Source organism: Mus pahari, chromosome 15 (genome assembly GCF_900095145.1).
Source record: "Mus pahari chromosome 15, PAHARI_EIJ_v1.1, whole genome shotgun sequence".
NCBI classification, from domain to species: domain Eukaryota; kingdom Metazoa; phylum Chordata; class Mammalia; order Rodentia; family Muridae; genus Mus; species Mus pahari.
In genome coordinates this window covers 44,716,082-44,734,487 of record NC_034604.1, presented here as the reverse complement: position 1 = coordinate 44,734,487, position 18,406 = coordinate 44,716,082, and the positions used below count along the sequence as shown (strand labels likewise).

The following is an 18,406-nucleotide window of genomic DNA, read 5'->3' as shown; positions in this document are numbered from 1 at the left end:
AGGTAAGGCCAGAGTGCTCCAATAGACGGTAGACTGAAACTGCCAAAGAGGCAAAATTAACCTTTCCTCTCAATAAGTTGTTTGTCTAAGGTATTTGTGACCATACCAGGACACTGTGTAACTCAAAACTTCTTTAGGTCAAGATCCCTTTGCCATTGAAGTGAGTCCCAAAAGTTCTTAGAACTGATGAAATGAACTCCCTGTAGGAAAGGGATGTGTCCCCCTCCAGTTACAGCTCCAGTTTCTAAGCTGCAGCTTCGGGAAGAACTGGGTTTCTACATTAAAGTACCTGGTCATGAATAAGAGCAAGGCCAAAGGAAAATCCCTTCCCGATCCTGGCCCTCGTGATTTTCTTGCGGAGCCATGTGGAAGCTGCACATCAGGTCACTGCTCCTGCTCATAGTGGGATTGCTATAGCTAGATTTATAGGAAGTTGAGTGGTAGGTAGAACTGTGTGCAGGAGAAGGCCTAGAAGGTTTGTTGATCCAATAAACATAATAAGAGATTCCATTATTAGGGGGAGTGTTCATCCTTTTGATGTAGGAGTCCGTATTATTTGTTTTACAATAAGTTTAATTAGTCATTGTCGAAATGGTATAGACGGTTGTTAATTAAACGTTTTGATGAAGGAAATAAAACCGAGGGATAACAGTAACAATTAGTAATCCTATTATTGTAGGGGTAATGGAAGAGGCAAAGAGATTTTCGTTCATTTTCATTCTCAAAGATTTTTTTTTTTTTAATAATTTTAGGATTTTTGGAAAGAGGAGGTGCAGGGAAAATCTTAATCATGGTAGAAGGCAAACACTGGTTCTTCTGAGAGAGAGAGAGAGAGAGAGAGAGAGAGAGAGAGAGAGAAGGGGGACGGAGGGAGGGAAGGAGGGAGGGAGGGAGAGAGAGAGAGAGATTCTCTTCATCCAATTTTCAATCAGAAAATGGCACAGTAACCCAGCTCCAGGAAACCATAAGCACTCAACAGTCAGGCAGCCAGCAAACTGAATTCCTTTATGCCTTAAAGAAAATTCCTCCCGTGCCTCCCACTACCTCCAGCGTGAGAATTTGAGAAGGAATGAACATGGACAACCATTGGAATAACATAAGACATGAAACTAACAAGAAACTTTTATCTAAGAGAGGATTTTTTTTTTCTCAAAAGAATAGATTTATCTAAGGCAACCTACGGGTCTCACTTGTTTACACTTAACATTTTAACCGCTGCAAGGTTAAGGTTTGGGAGCAGGTCTCGTTGTTACTCATCTGGAAGCAACTGGTTCTGTTTTTGTGATCTTTCTTCTCCCACGAGTATTTAAGGGGTCTGTTATAATGTCAGACTCTGCTCTTTTGCTTGAAAGGAGACAAGGAGACATAAAAATTGACTCGCTAAAATGACACTGGCTCGGGAAAGCCAGCCGACCCATCTGCCCTCCAGAGCGATGGCTACAGGCAAAGCTGAAAAGGACACAGGCATCTCAGGACTCCCCGATGTGATGAAAAGTTCATTCCACAGGAAAATAAAGGCAGATTCGGAAGGGCCTTCCGGTGGTGACTTCTCGCCACAGGCTGATGTGGCGCGGTAGCTTTCTCCCAGCCATTACCCACCTCATTCCCTTCTCCACAGGACACGGATGATTAACCAACACGCATGCACCAAGGCCTGAGCCATCCTCAGTGTTTCCTCCGACTGACAAGTTAACAAGATTCTGGCGTTTTCTAAACCGACTCAACCAAAGGACCCGACAACTCAGACAAGGTTGATAATCTTTCCGTACTTAAATGGACTGTCTTCAATCGTGTGCTCCCATTTAAATGGCCAATTCTATACAGATTACGCCTCTGGAGAAAGTGCTGTGAATTCCAATTTGAGGGGTAACGGGGAGCTTTAAGGCAATTGATCTCAGAAGGAGCAAATTAACTCAGTGCCCGAAGTTTGCAGGAGCAATAGCAACGGCTGAGGCGGTTCTGCACACTCAGTCCCTGGGCAAACACAAGGAGGAACGCCTCCATAGCAGAAAACATGGGGAGAAAAACAGAGGGCAGCATCCAAAAGAACCTAACTGCTCATCTTTATTGAGAACCTGAAGCTAGAATAACATAGTTTCAGAAATCAGAGGGGAAACGTGGAATTAACAGATCCAGTTTCCCATCCCAGGCTTAAAGTTTTTTCCTACATATTCGATGTTCTTAGCTCTATGGACCACATTGGATTCATCCTGGAAGCTTTTAAAAGAGAAATATGATATGTGTTTACATGCCGGATCAATTAAATAAAAATATCTGGGGTAATGGGCAAGCTGTGAGGGGTTTAAAGACCTTTGTCAGGTGATCCCAACAAGGCAGGAGGAGGCAGAGAGCCAGCAGCTGGGTTGGATCAGAGGCCACATTTCTAACCCCAAGGACAGGCATCTTTGTGGAAATCCATTTTCAGAACATTCTGATTGTTTTAAAGCTTCACTTCATCTTGAAGTACTGTCTAGTCCTTTCATTGGAGTAAATTGTAGCAGAAGCGGAACCCTCGTTCTTAGCGTAGTTCCAGTCCTATAACCACACAACGGCTTCAGCTAGTGTCTGGACTAAATTTAAGAGCCACCAATCCCACCTAGCACAATGGGCTCCCCAGCTTTCCAGATGTTTCCTTTGGGCAAGGTGGATCTAAGATGGTGTTTTGCTGCTAATCTTCGACTGGCCTTGAACTCATTTTGAAGCTCAAGTTAAAATCAAATTACTATTGTACTCCTTCTGACTGGGCCTCCCAAGTGCTGGGGATTAGAGGCTTGCACCACCACAGCGAGTCAGCTGTTTCCTTTAAAGGGCCCACTGAGGCATTTGTTTGTGAACTTAAATTGACCCCGCCCCTTTTCTTTAAATACTGCTTGTGGGCACCCACACTCCAACCAGTCTTTCCGCCTTGAGTAACTCAGCAATGGAGGACTGTCAGGACTTGTTGCATCGTCTTGGTCTGCCATCTTCTCTACGTCCATTGGATCCTTTACTTAGAAAAGGCTCAGAAAGCAAAGGCTGTTGCCACAAGAGTGACAAGACAGATTTCTGGCTGAATTATGGCAAATGGTGGGTGGGCAGTCACTACTGGGGCATCTGGTGGTGCGGCTACCGATGCCTGTGTTTCCTCGGGCTGCACTCGGCACCTGCCATCTCCAGGAAGGGGGGACACAGGGGAGACGTCCAGAGTAGGCCACTGGGACGATCGTACCTCCACACAGAGAAGACCAGAGAGGAAAACGAGCCCAACAGGTAAGGATTTCTTTTTACGTTTCAGAGAACTGTGTGGGAAACCGAATGTGATAGGACCTGTAATCTCCACATTCAGGAATGCAGAGGGCAAAAAGATCTCAAATTTGAGGCCTGCCTGGGCCACAGGGAAAGACCACATCTCAAGAAAAGAGTACTTTCAAAAACTACTTGTTACGTTAAAAAATAAATTAGGGAGGAAGCCAACAACGACATGAGAAACATTGAAATAAGAGAAACTAGCAGTTGAGTGCGTGTCTGTGCCAGGTGCCCTGTGTACACCAATTTAGTCAGTCAACAAGGCCCCGTGAGGTACCTAATTAAAAGGGAAGATGTTCATATGGCTTCAAGAGATAAAGCTAGAAAAGAAGGAAAAGTCACCTTGGACCTTAAGAAAAGGATATCATTTTTATTTTTATCTTCTCTTTGAGTATCTGTGGGCAAAGGTAAGGTACTTGAGTTATTGATCTATACTGGTGCCATCTCAGAGGCCAGTTTACAAGGACTGGGTTCTGTTTTTGCACCCTGTGAGGCCTTGGAATCGAACTCAGGTCATCAAGCTTGGCAACAAGCACCTTTGTCTGCTGAGCCCTCTCAGTGGCCCCCACGTATGTTTTAAGTCCCTACTCCGTACCATCACTTCCCTCTCTCTTCACAGATAAGTATGGAAGTTCTATTATTTGTGTGCGTTCTTCTACAATTTTGTGCATATTTTATACATTGTGGTTTCCTGGAGTTCATCCTTTCCACTGGGATTAGTTTCCTTTTCTTACTAATTTAGTTCTCCACGTGTCCTGGACACTAGTCCCTTGTTGGCGTCAGAAACCAGATTTGTCGTCTATTAACATTCTAAGCTTTCTAACAATGTTGCCTGGATGTAATCGAAATCAACTTTTTCTTATAGATGTCACATTTGAATTTTTATTTAATAAATCCTTCCTACCTTAAGGTCAGCAAGCTAATATTTCACTTTATTTCCAGTTCACTCCTGCTTTTGACATTCATACTTATAACTTTAATCCCCCTGGAATCTACCTTTATCGAAGGCATGACAAGCTGGACCTTCTGCCTGTAATGATCCTGTTTTTCTAACTGCATCTTCTACTTCTGCCCTTCCATTCCTTGTGGGTGGGAATTCCACCTCTGTTTTCTTCCAGTCTGTTTGGTTGGTTGGTTGGTTTTTTTGGTTTTTTGAGACAGGGTTTCTCTGTGTAGCCCTGGCTCTCCTGGAGCTTACTTTGAAGACCAAGCTGGCCTCAAATTCAAAGATCTGCCTATCTCTGCCTCTCAAGTGCTGGGATTAAACGCATGCACCACTACTACCTGACTTTATTTTCTTCCACTCTGGGTATGAGGACCTTGTTGGCTCTGCTCTGCATCGCTGATCAGTCTGTCTTCTTTGTGTCAGTGTAACGCTATGTTTTTCAGTACAGTTGAGTAAAATATCCCATTTCTCTCTTCCAAGACTGATTTGCTGGTTTAAAGGCAAATAGAGACTTGATACAGCATTGTCGTTAAGAATGTGTGTTACATTCACATCTTCACTCTTGAGAGTAGATCTTGTATGTTTATCTTTTGAAATAGTTGGCTTGATGGGCATGGTGGAACACTCTTGTAATTCTAGATGCTTGGAGACTGGGGCTGAAGGTTCACCTGAGTTCAAGTTCGAGACCAGCATAGAAGATGTAATAAGACCAGCATAGAAGATATAACAAGACCCTGCCTTATGGATTAATAGATGATAGAAGATGATAGATAGATAGACGATTTTTAATTACTTTTAAAATGGCTAGCTTACTATTTATGAATCTCCATTTTTTCTAAGTGAATTTTAAAGCAAAAGCATCAAATTCACCAAAAAAAATCTAAGTGAAAATTTTTAGATTAAACTAAAGTTATTAAATATTAACTTAAAATCTCTCTCTATCTCTCTCTCTCTCTCTCTCTCTCTCACACACACACACACACACACACACACACACACACCTTGTTGACTTGCCCAAGGAACATCTCTCCATTTACTAAGTTTATTCGCTGTTCTTGTTAGTTACAGCTTGGGCCGTGCATCCTTGGATGAGTTAAGATCAGTCTGTCTTGAAGGTTTTCCTAAGGACACAGAAATGATGCCAGTTTTACAGAAGCCTCTCTCTGCTTAGGATAACATCTTAACACCATGAGCCACCCGACGTCAGCTAGCTCCAAACAAAACAGCTACTCCGACTGCCCGTTCACCTGTCTCCTCATGGTTCTAGTCTAACCTAATCTGACCTCCATTGCCTTAGGTCCCAATTCTGTAGCATCTTGCCCCTACCCAGAACCGACCACCCAGCACCAAAGCACCTAAGATCTGACAGGTCCGTTTTTTCTTAGCCAGTTGATGCTCAGTTTCCCCTATTTGGCAGCCATGGATTGATTATCTTTTCTCAGGCAGTACCTGCAAGCAGCAGGTTCCAATGGATCTGAGGAGAGGTTTGCGGAAGCTGTTAGGGCGTGGCTACAAAATATCTGTGATGTCACTCCAGCCAAGAGCATTCACTCGGCCTGGTCAGAGAGAACGATCTCCTTACTCTCTGAACATCAATTCAATGACCTCTATGGGCACTTCGGACCCGTCCTTTGGTGATTGCCAGTCTCTGAGTACCTTGTTTAATCACGCAGTCACACCTTCGGAGCTATAAGCTATCCATGTCCCAGTTTCCCGCAGTCAGGAGGTACTAAGGTGATCTCATCACTCAGTGCCCTCAGCCTGAGATGGGTAAAGACAGCAACGTAGGTCTTCAAGTAAGAACACATAGCAGTTCATCTTCTCAGCCGGGGGTGAAGGAAGGCGCCTGGCACCCTGCGGCACACTTTTAGGCACAGTGAGTATTGCCCAGGCATCGAAAAAACAGCCCGTAAAACAGACACCTTTACGCCTTGGTAGAGGACATTGCCTGCATGTGCATGTTCATCACCCTAAATCCATGAGTGGTTCTCATTCTTTTCTATTTCCTGGCTTATCTGAGTCAGAAATCAACTGTTTCTTGAAAGTTCAGTAGAAACCATCCAAGAAGAGGAAGTTGTTAAACAGCACTTCAGTGTATTCAACAGTTGTGGTTCTGGTCAATGTTTGTTTATTTGTTGCTAGTAAAATATTGAGCCTATAAATGGGAGAATGTTTGATTGTGAAATTGATGAAATGCCCAGAAGTTTCCGTTGCTTAGCACAGATTTAGCCTGGAGAGCTGCAGTGTGCTGCCACCTAGTGGTAGCTTTCTATTCTTGTTTGATCTGAGGCCAGGGCCTCAGATCACCCACAGTTCAGAGAATTCTGTGTGGTGAACACCCACTCTGTTATCTAATGCTGCAGGCTTAGGCCAAATAAATGCCTTCTGCCTTTAAGACCTCCACAGAGGCGACCTGATATCTCCCTGAAAGATCAACTTGAGCCCACCAACATTTGAGAACAGGAGAAGAGCATCGATCCCAAGCCATTAAATTCACGTTGTCGATCTTGTGTTTCTTAAATTATTCTTAATGCACTGGCATCTGTGTGGCCATTCTTTTTATGCGTTGCATTCAGTTTTACTAAATTTCCCCTCTCTTTCATTACGAGTTGGTCGATCTTACCTGGCAGCTTTCAATTTTGTCAAATTTTTTATGGCACAGTTATGTTGTATAACTCTTAGGATTCAATTTCAGACATCTTTACCCCCAAAAGACGCTCTTCCTGTCTGCCCTCACTTGCCATTTCCTCCTTCCTTCTGTGTGAATGGATACTTCTTACCGTATCCTAGGTAATTCATAGAAATGAGATCATGCACTGTGTAGTCTTCAAACTCTGGCACCTTTCACCTGAGATAGCATCTCTGCCTTTGCTCTTGTAGAATATAGCGGCGATGCGTTCCTTCTGCACGGACATACCCCAGGGCATGGATATCCCACAGTTGACATGTTTGTTCACCTGGTGATGGATAATTTCAATGGCTGTTCTTATAAAAGCTCTTATGAGCAGTAATGTTGGTGATCTCCGTTCTCTTGCATATATTCTTTTTTTTTCTTTTTTTTTTTTTATTAGATATAAAGTTCCCTATGCCCTCCCCCTGCCCCTGCTCCCTTACCCACCCACTCCCACTACTTGGCCCTGGCCTTCCCCTGTGCTGGGTCATATAAAGTTTGCAAGACCAAGGGGCCTCTCTTCCCAATGATGGCCGATTAGGCCATCTTCTGCTACATATGCAGCTAGAGACACNAGCTCAGGGGGTACTGGTTAGTTCATATTGTTGTTCCACCTACAGGGTTGCAGCCCCCTTCAGCTCNTTGGGTACTTNCTCTAGCTCCTCCATTGGGGNCCCTGTGTTCNATCCAATAGNTGNCTGTGAGCATCCACTTCTGTGTTTGCCAGGCACTGGCATAGCCTCACAAGAGGCCACTATATCAGGGTCCCTTCAGCAGAATCTTGCTGGCATGTGCATTAGTATCTGGGTTTGGTAGCTGATGATGGGATGGATCACTGGATATTCTTAAGGGTCCAAAGGTTAAGTCACGGGCTGAATCCAAGTTTCACTTTCTGAGAAATTGTCTAACTTTTCCACAGAGATTGGTCCATTTTACATTTCCATCAGCAAAATGCAATGATTAAATGAAAGTTCCACTTCCTAGAGGGTGTGAAGTGGTTTTTTTTAATGTGTGCTTTTGTTCTGTCTATACCTATCCTAATTTGTAGTGATAGTTAGCACTTTACTTATTTAACTGAATTATTATTATATTCATATATTATAAACATCTGACTTTTATCACATGTATCATTTGCAAATATCTTTCCTGTATGATCTATTTTATTTTTATTTTTGTGATATTGTCGTCTGAAGCACCTTTTTTTTTTCTTTTATAAAATCCAATTACCTGGAGCTGTAACATTGGCTCATGACTCAGTGGTAAAGAACAGCAGGCACAATAAATAAAACAACGTTTAAAAAGAAAAAAAGAAAAACTTTTGAAAGTAAAAAAGTCTAATTATCTACTTTTCATTGCTTGTGTTTTATGTGTCAAATCTAAGAAACCATGCCTGAGTTCTTTTTTTTTTTTTTAGTTTGTTTGTTGAAAATAGATCGTTTTCATACAATATTTTAGGATGGCTACTTACCCTCTCCCAACTCCTCCCAGAATTTCCCCAACTTCCCACCCACCCAAATCTACACCCTTTCTTCCTTTCATTAGAATACAAGCAGGCATCTAAAATCATCATCATCATCAAGCAAACCATAGCAGGACAAAACAAGCAGAAGGAAGAAAAGAACCAAAGGAAAAACCATAACACAGACAGGCACTGTGACACACTTGTGCATTAGTTTCTTTATGTTGATATTTCTGAGAGCTTTATAGTTTTAGCTATTTGAGGTCTTTTATTCATTTTGAATATAAAACAGAGGCTTCCATGGCTTGTCTATTTTCAACAATGCTGTAATAAACATGCTTTTGGACTTGATTTTTAATGTAGAGTCACCTAGATAATGACCTCAGTTGGAGACTTGTTTCAATCTAATCTAATCTAATCTAGCCTGTCTTTGAGGAATAGTCCTGACTGATGGTTGATATGGAAGGGCGGAGCTCATTCTGAGTAGCAGCATCCCTGACCAGGTAGGCCTGGCCTGTATCAGAAAGCCAGCGGATAGTAAGCTGGAAACTGAATCAGGAAGCAGAATTTCCTCCATGGTGTCTGCTTCAGTTCCTGCTTGATTTCATACCTTCGATGATGGACTGCGACCTGAAAATAAATAGAAGACGAAATAAGCTCTTTCCTGCCCAAGTTGCTTTCTGTTAGAGTGTTTTATTGCAGCAACCAAAAACAAGCTAGAGCACCAAGCATGCTAGTGGCCGTATTTCTCCAAGACATTGATTTCATTTCCTTTGTATATATATTTGTGGTTATAGGAGTGTTGGGCTACAAGATTGTTTTGTTCTTAAAGAACTTGCCTGGTGCTTTTTGTAGTAACTATAATTTACATTTGTACCAACAATGAGTGTTCCCCCTTCTGTGGCTCCTCACCAGAATTTTCTATGTTCCTCTTTGAGATACTAGCTATTCTATCTGTGTAAGGTGATACCTTACTGTATTTTTAACTTACGTTTCACTGCTAACTAGTGATGAAAAGTATTTGTCATATGCTTGTTGGTCATATTATATCATCTTGAGCAATGGCTATGTTAACTACTGTGTGTGTGTGTGTGTGTGTGTGTGTGTGTGTGTGTGTATTGTGGTAAGCTGTTTAAATACCTTATATTTTAGACAATAACCCCTTGCTTCCTACATCTTACCTTCTAACATCTTAGTAATAATAAGTACAGTATCTTTCTTCACTCTAAGGATAAATTGTTTTGCTATCCTGCAATAGGAAGAAGTAGCTTTACCTAACCATATAACTGTAGTTGTCCTTGTTTATTTCTGCTTTTGTACAATTAACCATTTATAATGTATAGCGATGTAAGTATTATATAACTACATACTTAAAACACTATTGAAATATGTTTTATATGTGGGTTTACATTCCATAGGGTTAAAAGTTTTTAAAACACATCTATGTTTGTAAGAGTTAATCATGTTTTTTCTTAATATTTTTCTGATTATGGTTTGTTGCTTCACATTTATTTCCTAAAGATCTTGCTAAATGGACTTTCATTGTAAAGTCCTGAAGGTTCATTTGTTTAAAAGTGCATTAACATAAAAGAATCCTGACTAGAACTCAAAAGAAGATATATTACTTCATTTTTTCTAGACATCTAAGAGCAGAAGGCACATATTTTATTTAAAAGACTGAATCTTATAAAGCACCATATGGAAGTCATATTTGTTATTTCTGAAATGTGTAATGGAAGGAGTAAGTCATGGGGTAGATATATGAAGAACTGACGAAACTTTTTCTAGCCTGTGACCAACTTTTCTTTGTTTTCTTGTTTGTTTGTATTTTTTGTGGTGGTGGTTATTTGGTTAGTTTTTTGTTTTGAGTATTTTGATTTTTTGCAACACGGTTTTGCTATGTAGTCCTGCCTAGCCTAGAACTTGCTCCATAGAACATGCTAACCTTGAATTCAGAGAAATTCTCCTGCCTCTGCTTCCTGAGTACTAGGATTCTAACTTTCCTTTCTAAACATTTTGAGTATTCACCATTTCAAGCCATTCATGTCAGAGATAAAATTCAGTCAAAAGGGTACTCAGCAAAGAGACCTTAGCTCAGCCCATAACATGTGCAAGAGAGAATGGAAAGAAAATCCCCCAAGATCACAAAGCAAAGGCATGTTTACTTGCTCTCTCCCTCCTCCCTCTATTCCTCCATCCCCCCACACCTCTCTGTCTCCTTCCCTTCTCCCACCCCCCCCCGTGTGTGTGTGTGTGTGTGTGTGTGTGTGTGTGTGTGTGTGTAAGATTATGGGCATTGCGTGCCTATGTGCACACATGGGTATGGAGGTCTTAGAACAGCTTTTAAAAGTCTCTGTAACTTCTTCCATGGGTATTTCGTTCACCATTCTAAGGAAGGATGAAGTATGCACACTTTGGTCTTTGGTCTTCTTTCTTCTTGAGTTTCCTGTGTTTTACAAATTGTATCTTGGGTATTCTGAGCTTCTGGGCTAATATCTGCTTATCAGTGAGTGCATATCATGTGTGTTCTTTTGTGGTTAGGGTACCTCACTCAGGATGATATCCTCTAGATCCACCCATTTGCCTATGAATTTCATGAAGTCATTGTTTTTAATAGCTGAGTAGTATTCCATTGTATAAATGTACCACATTTTCTGTATCCATTCCTCTATTGAGGGACATCTGGGTTCTTTCCAGCTTCTGGCTATTATAAATGAGGCTGCTATGAACATAGTGGAGCATGTGTCCTTATTACNAGTTGGNANATCTTCTGGGTATATNCCCAGGAGANGTATTGCTGGATCNTCNNGTAGTACTATGTCCAATTTTCTNAGGAACNGCCAGACTGATTTCCAGAGTGGTTGTACNAGCTTGCAATCCCACCAACAATGGAGGAGTGTTCCTCTTTCTCCACATCCTCACCAGCATCTGCTGTCACCTGAATTTTTGATCTTAGCCATTCTGACTAGTGTGAGATGAAATCTCAGGGTTGTTTTGATTTGCATTTCCCTGATGATTAAGGATGTTGAACATTTTTTCAGGTGCTTCTCGGCCATTCGGGGTTCCTCAGTTGAAAATTCTTTATTTAGCTCTGTACCCCATTTTTAATGGGGTTATTTGATTTTCTGGAATCCAGCTTCTTGAGTTCTTTGTATATATTGGATATTAGTCCCCTATCGGATTTAGGATTGGTAAAGATCCTTTCCCAATCTGTTAAGTCAGTTCTTACCTCACATCTTGTTTGTTTGTTTTTTTTAACACAGAATCTCCCTTGTTTCTGTCAGACTATCTACTATAGGCTAGCTGGCCTATGTGTTCCTGGGAGATTTTCCCTCTCTGCCCACCACTTCAAGGTAGAAGTACTGAGATCACAGGCGTGTCTCACCATATCCATTTCTTTTAATGTGGGTTGAGAGGATTGAACTAAGTTTGTCAAGCTTGTGTAACAAGCGCTCTTACCCACTGCCACATTCAGTCAGCCCACATACACACTTTTAAACACCCCCAAATGCACTGAGAGATGAAATATTATACTGGCCTCTACCACTCTGAGTACTGTCAAGCTCTGATCAGCAGTAAGAAGTCAGTGGGATTTCCCTTGTCCTACAGTGACCTAATGGCTAGGTTGGAATTTACCTGCCCATTATGGACATTATACTTCTTATTACAAACTGTTTTCAAAGTACTTAATGTGCATCTTATCCTCTGCTAGGGTCCCTAGCACAGATGAGTCCTAAACACAGCCCCTATTATTTTCATCATCACGCAAAACAATGTATCTATTTGATTACCTTGTACCTACTACTGCATGTGATAGCTCAGGTACGTTTTCTGAAGTATTCTCTTGAATATTTCTGAGTATTCTCCCAGCTTCCTAATTCCTGCACATAATCCCAAAGTGTGTTAACAGCTACTAGTAATTTATAGAAGACTTAAAGGCACAAGCAAAACAAAAACAAAAAAACCCGTCAGGGATTGTAACCCTCCTGTTTCCGATTGTACAGCCTCCGTCTCAGTTTCTATGCAACGGACTCAGAAAGAGACGTATTCCTTATTATAAATAAATGAATGAACACAAGCAAAGTAACCATCTTGGCATCAAAAGTCAGAACACATCAACTTTCCTTGCCTTTCTCCTGGGTTCTGGATCTCCTACTCAGCTTTTCTGCGGCTCCCAGGCCTCTCTCTCTCCAATGCATTTGGAGAAGGAAAAGCTCATACTGTGAAGTGGTAAGATGGGTTTTCTTAAGCCGCGTATAAAAAGGATGCTTCAGGCTTCAAAAGCACATGTCAGGTTCCCTCCAGTCATTCATTCATGAAGCACGTGAGAGCATAAGAAAGAAAGGCCTGTTGGTCCATACCTGGAGTCAGGAGCAACTGCAGCTGCTCTCCTGAAGCCACACACCGTCCTCTGGGAACACCTCTGAAACCATTGTTTACAACTCGCCTGTCCTTTGGGCACCTGAATCCCAATGCTTCATGTGAATAAGTTGTTTACTATCAGGTATTTTATTGGCAGTAAGATATTTCTTTAAAAGCATGCTGGCAGTTGCCTAGTAGATGGGAGAATACATTGTGGAAAGCAGCTAAGACATTTTATAAATATAAGGAAGGCATAAGGGTGGAAGGCATAAGGCAAAGTGAAGTGAGATGCATAGACACGCATAGACATGCATAGATATGCATAGACATGCATAGACATGCATAGACTTGCATAGACACGTATAGGCTTGCATAGGCATACATAGGCATACATAGACATACATAGACACACATAGACACACATAGACACACATAGACACACATAGACACACATAGACACACATAGACACACATAGACACACATAGACACACACAGACACACACAGACACACATAGACACAGCCTTAGAGAATACATCCCCCCCTTCCATAGCATGAGTATCCCAGCCTTCTGAGGGTTTCAGCCTGAATGAAGGCAGCAAGCCTTCTATTTTCTCACCCGCCCACTTTGGGTCCAGCGATACAGATTGCTAAGGTCCTGAACCAATTTAGATATGCTAGGGCGAGGGTTATCCAGATGTCAAAAGAACTTGGGGGTAGTATTTCTACAGGGCTCCACCTTCATCCTTTACAGCTACACAGAGTGTGGCAGGCTATTCTACCAATAGCCTTTGTTGGGTCACAAAAGTTCCCACTGGCTTCCCTAGATGATGGACTTCAGGTAAATAGAACTGAAAACGCAGTTTAGATCTACTACAACCTATTCATTGAAATTTTTTACCTAAGATTTCACAACTTATGTCCTATAAGCTCAGGATCTGTTACAGGGAACGTGTCTTTGCATTAAGAATATGGGGTGATAAGCCAGGCGTGGTGGCACACGCCTTTAATCCCAGCACTCAGGAGGCAGAGGCAGGAAGATTTCTTAGTTCGAGGCCAGCCTGGTCTACAAAGTATGTTCCAGGACAGCCAGGGCTATACAGAGAAACCCTGTCTCAAAAAAAAAAAAAAAAAAAAAAAAGAATATGGGGTGATGCCGATACTGAATGTGTCATGGAGTCTACTGGCATCTTTACCACCATGGAGAAAGCCAGGGCCCCCTTGAAGGATGGAACCAAAAGGGTCATCATCTCTGCCCCTCCTGCTGATGTCCCCATGTTTGTGATGGGGGTGAACCAGGAGAAATATGACAACTCATTCAAGATTATCAGCAATGCATCCTGCACCACCAACTGCTTAGCCCCCCTGGCCAAGGTCATCCATGATAACTTCTGTATCGTGGAAGGGCTCATGACCACAGTCCATGCCATCACTGCCACTCAGAAGACTGATGATAGCCCCTCTGGAAAGCTGTGGCATGATGGTCATCCCTGCATCCACTGGTGCTGCCAAGGCTGTGGGCAAGGTCATCCCAGAGCCGAACAGAAAGCTCACTGGCATGGCCTTCCGTGTTCCTAGCTCCAGTATATCCGTTGTGGATCTGACATGCCGCCTAGAGAAACTTGCCAAGTATGAAGACACCAAGAAGGTGGTGAAGCAGGCATCTGAGGGACCACTGAAGGGAGTCCTAGACTACCCTGAGGACCAGGTTGTCTCCTGTGACTTCAACAGCAACTCCCACTCTTCTACCTTTGATACTGGGGCTGGCATTGTTCTCAGTGACAACTTTGTGAAGCTCATTTCCTGGTGTGACAATGAATACGGCTAGAGCAACAGAGTGGTGGACCTCATGGTCTACATGGCCTCCAAGGAGTAAGAAACCCTGGACCACCCACCCCAGCAAGGACACTGAGAGCAAGAGAGAGGCCCTCAGTTGCTGAGGAGTCCCTATCCCAGCTCGGCCCCCAACTCTGAGCATCTCACTCACAGTTTCCATCCCAGACCCCTATGATAACAGGAGGGGCCTAGGGAGCCCTCCCTACTCTCTTGAATACCATCAATAATGTTCGCTGCACCCAAAAAAAAAAAAAAAGAATATCAAGGGCTATGGGCAAAACATTCCCAAAAAGCACTTGTGTGTGCCAGAGAAAGACACCTGTGTTTAATGCCGGCTGGGTTGGATCTGAGTCCGTGCTCACATCAGCCTCACTCACTTTGTTTTAAAACACACTTACCAGAGGACTAACTTTTTATGACATGTTCCAACAAAGAAAGCAGAAGACTGTAATCAACTATCGTATTACACAAGTCAGCGTGCAGTCTCTAGCATAGACCTTTTAACACCTACAGAAGCATTAGAACATTTAATAAGGTTGTTTAATTCAGCCAAAACCCAGTCTGTACTCGGTCCCGAATGGAAAGGTTTTATTTTGCATAAATATCACGAGATTTGCTTCAAAAATTGATTATAGTAACGAAGATACGATAGATACTAAAGAAGACTCAAGGAAAAAAACCCACATTTTGTTTAACTGTGTTTTTAAAAAAAAAAAAAAAAAAAAAAAACACTAAAACATAATCTTTTTCAACTTCCTGACACTTGTCCCTATCAGCCAGACGTCAATCACAATGGCGGTTTTTCGCATCATTCAATATGTGCCAGATTAGGGTTGGAGTCAAGTAAAGTGGATATGAGAAATGCTGCCTGCAACTTTAACGGAAAATGTCTGCTTCAAAAGAAACTAAATTGACCCGGATAATGTGCATGCAGGCTGAGGGAGATGCAACTGGGGCTAAGAGCACATCAAACTGACAACCTTCCTTCACTGCTTCGGCAATGGTTGATTATGCTCTTAGGTAAGGAAAAAAAATGCTGATAGAAAACTTGAGTGGTTGCAGAAAACACAGTTCTGCAACCTCTGAGTGAATTCTTTTCATGTGAAAATGTTGGCTCCCTGAGGACCTATTTTGCACAGCCTCGCTGTTTAATAACAGCGCACCCTTCTCACCCTACTCCCTAAACGCCCTCAATGTAGAAGACTGCACCTCCGTCAGGTTTGAGAACACTAAACTTCTCTTCTGTGTGACCTTGAGCAAACTCCTTCTGTGATCAGATTGTCATTTAGGAAGCACTGCTGGTTACATAAGAAAGCTTTCTGCAGTACCCCTGCCCTGAACACAAAAAGTTTGCTCCGGTTCCTTTCTAAATTGGAAATAAAAAGATGAACTTGGTTTGGAAGAAAAGGACTAAACATAAGGCAGGGGGGGGGGGTAGCTCCACGTACTCAAGGTCCCACGTACTCTCTGGACTTGCTTTTGCCCAGTTTTTGTTCTTGCCTGTGCCCAGGTCTTGTGGCTTTCTTGTACAAAATAAAACCAATCTGGAAAATGTGCCAGCCCAGTGAACAACCAAAGCCAGACTCCTTCTGAGAACCTTTGAAATGTCAGCAGCTAATTAACATAGCTTGGCAGCTCTTGTTAAGTTCACAGAGCCTTGGACTTCTGCAAAGGGAGAGAGGGACAAAGGGAAGAAGAGTAGGAAGAGAGGCTGAGGAAAGGAGAGACATGGCGAGGGAATGGACGCACCTACAGGAGCTCAGGCACTCTTTATAGAGTCTATGCCTGACGCCCCAGCTTTCCCAAACCATGGCTATAAAGGGAGCATAATTATACTTAACAGAAGCCACCTGCATTCTGAAGTCATCTTAAATTTAAAGCCTGTGGGAGACTTAATTAAATTTAATGAAAACCATGGCTCCTAAACAAAGATGTATTCTAGTTCCCCCATAGTTATTTCTGAGGAAATTAAGTAGCAACCGTGAAGGGTCGCCTTAGTTCTCACATTTAACACCGAGGTCTATAAATAAGGCAGTGCTCTCTTCTATTCATTAGCTAATAACGTTGTCAAGTTACTCACCTGCTCCTGTAGGAAGAAAGCAAGCCATAACTAGAGGGGAAAAGAGGAAAAGGAGGAAAAGAAGGAGATGTTATCCTGAGTGAGAAGCAGGGTGTCATCTAGATTTCCTTCCCATCCCTGGCATCTCCAACCCACCACCACGCCCACCTTTTCTGAAAGAATTGTATGTTATTCACCATGATGTGTATGGGTCTATTTCATGTCAATAAGAAGTGATGTCTACAGAGCCTGAAACAGCCATCCCATTCTAACCAGGTAAGGTCTCAGATGAAGGCACCAGGGTACCAACCCAGCCACAAAACCTCCAGCCTACAGTTGGCCCTGCCTTCAGGGCCCAGAGCCTAGCATAATCATCATCAGAGAGAAATCATCTAGAAACCGATGGGAGCAGATGAAGCACAGCCAAAAATTAGGTGGAGCTCAGGGAGTCCTGCAGAGGAGGAGGAGGAGGAAGAATAGGAGGACCCAGAAGGGTCAAGAGCACCATAAGAACACAGCCCACAGAATGGATTGACCAGGATTCAAATGGACTCACAGAGATCCAGGAGCCTCTGGGGGTATGCCCTAGGTCCTCCACATATAGGCTCTACATATATACATCCATGCTATGTTGTGGGACTTGGTGTTCTGTGGGATTCCTAACAGTGGGAGCAGAGTGAGAGGGGGAAGAGTGGCTGTCTCTGACACTTTTGCTGGCCTTTGAAACCTTATTCTCCTAGTGAGTTGCCTGGTCCAGCCTTGATGTGAGAATACGTACCTGGCCTTATTGTAGCTTTGTTATGTTTCGTTGGTGTCCCTGGGAGGCCTGGTCTTTCCTGGGGGGAAGTGGAGCTCAGTGGAGCTGGGGAAAAGAAAAGGTAGCCAAATTCCACAGGAAGGGAAGAAGAGGGAAAACACTGGTTGGGATGTGATATACGAGAGAAGAATAAATACAAAAGAAAAAAATGATGTCTAAGTCACAGCATGGAGATATATGTGGCTTCACAGAGGTCTCCAGGTGACTGTGACCTGCCATTCATCGGTCAGTAGATGCAGGGGTGCCCCGCCTGCTGAATTTCAGGAGACTGTGGGGATGCAATGTAGAGTAACACTAGGACAGGGAGGAGGAGGAAATAAAGTGGCCTAACCTGTGTCCTCAAAGGACAGTGCAAAAGTCAAAAGACAGAATTCTCAAACGTTACTGTGCCTCACAGTCCCCTGGAGGGCTTGTTAAAGTATATTTCTGGACCTCACCCCTAGAGTTTCTGATTCAGTTGGTCTGGAGTGAAGCCCAAAACCTTTCCTCCCTAACAAGTTCCCAGGAGATGTTGGTCCGGCTGGCTCAGGAACTCTATTTTAGAACCATCGCTCTAAAACATAGAGTCTCGGAAGTTTGGGAAACTGATGTATTCTTTAGAAAATTGTTGGCTATCGGACAAATCCAACCAAAAAAAAAAAAAAAAAGATATCAAGAAAACTAAGCTACCCATGACAAGAAATAAATAGTGGTTGAGTCCCAGAAATCTTCCCCACAAGAGAAAGACCTGCATCACCAGGATAGAGCTAAAGTGTCTCCCTAGGAGTGAGGGCAGAAACACGCAGCTCAGGACAGTAAGGCTGTGTCATCAGATTTTNATATTCCTTCTCCTCTGACTCTTAACACACCACAAGATGGAACCAAAGAACAAGCTAGACAATGCATCCAGGTGTCTCAAAAGTGATCCAGACAGCCAAGGCTTAGTCATTCTTTTTTTTTTTTTTTTTTTTTTTCAAGACAGGGTTTCTCTGT

At 42.7% G+C, this 18,406-nt stretch overlaps 1 pseudogene; it reads left to right on the top strand.

Annotated features, from left to right (window-relative positions):
- Positions 1 to 1,433: 1,433 nt before the first annotated feature.
- LOC110332949 lies at positions 1,434 to 14,646 on the top strand (annotated as a pseudogene).
- Positions 14,647 to 18,406: the final 3,760 nt, after the last annotated feature.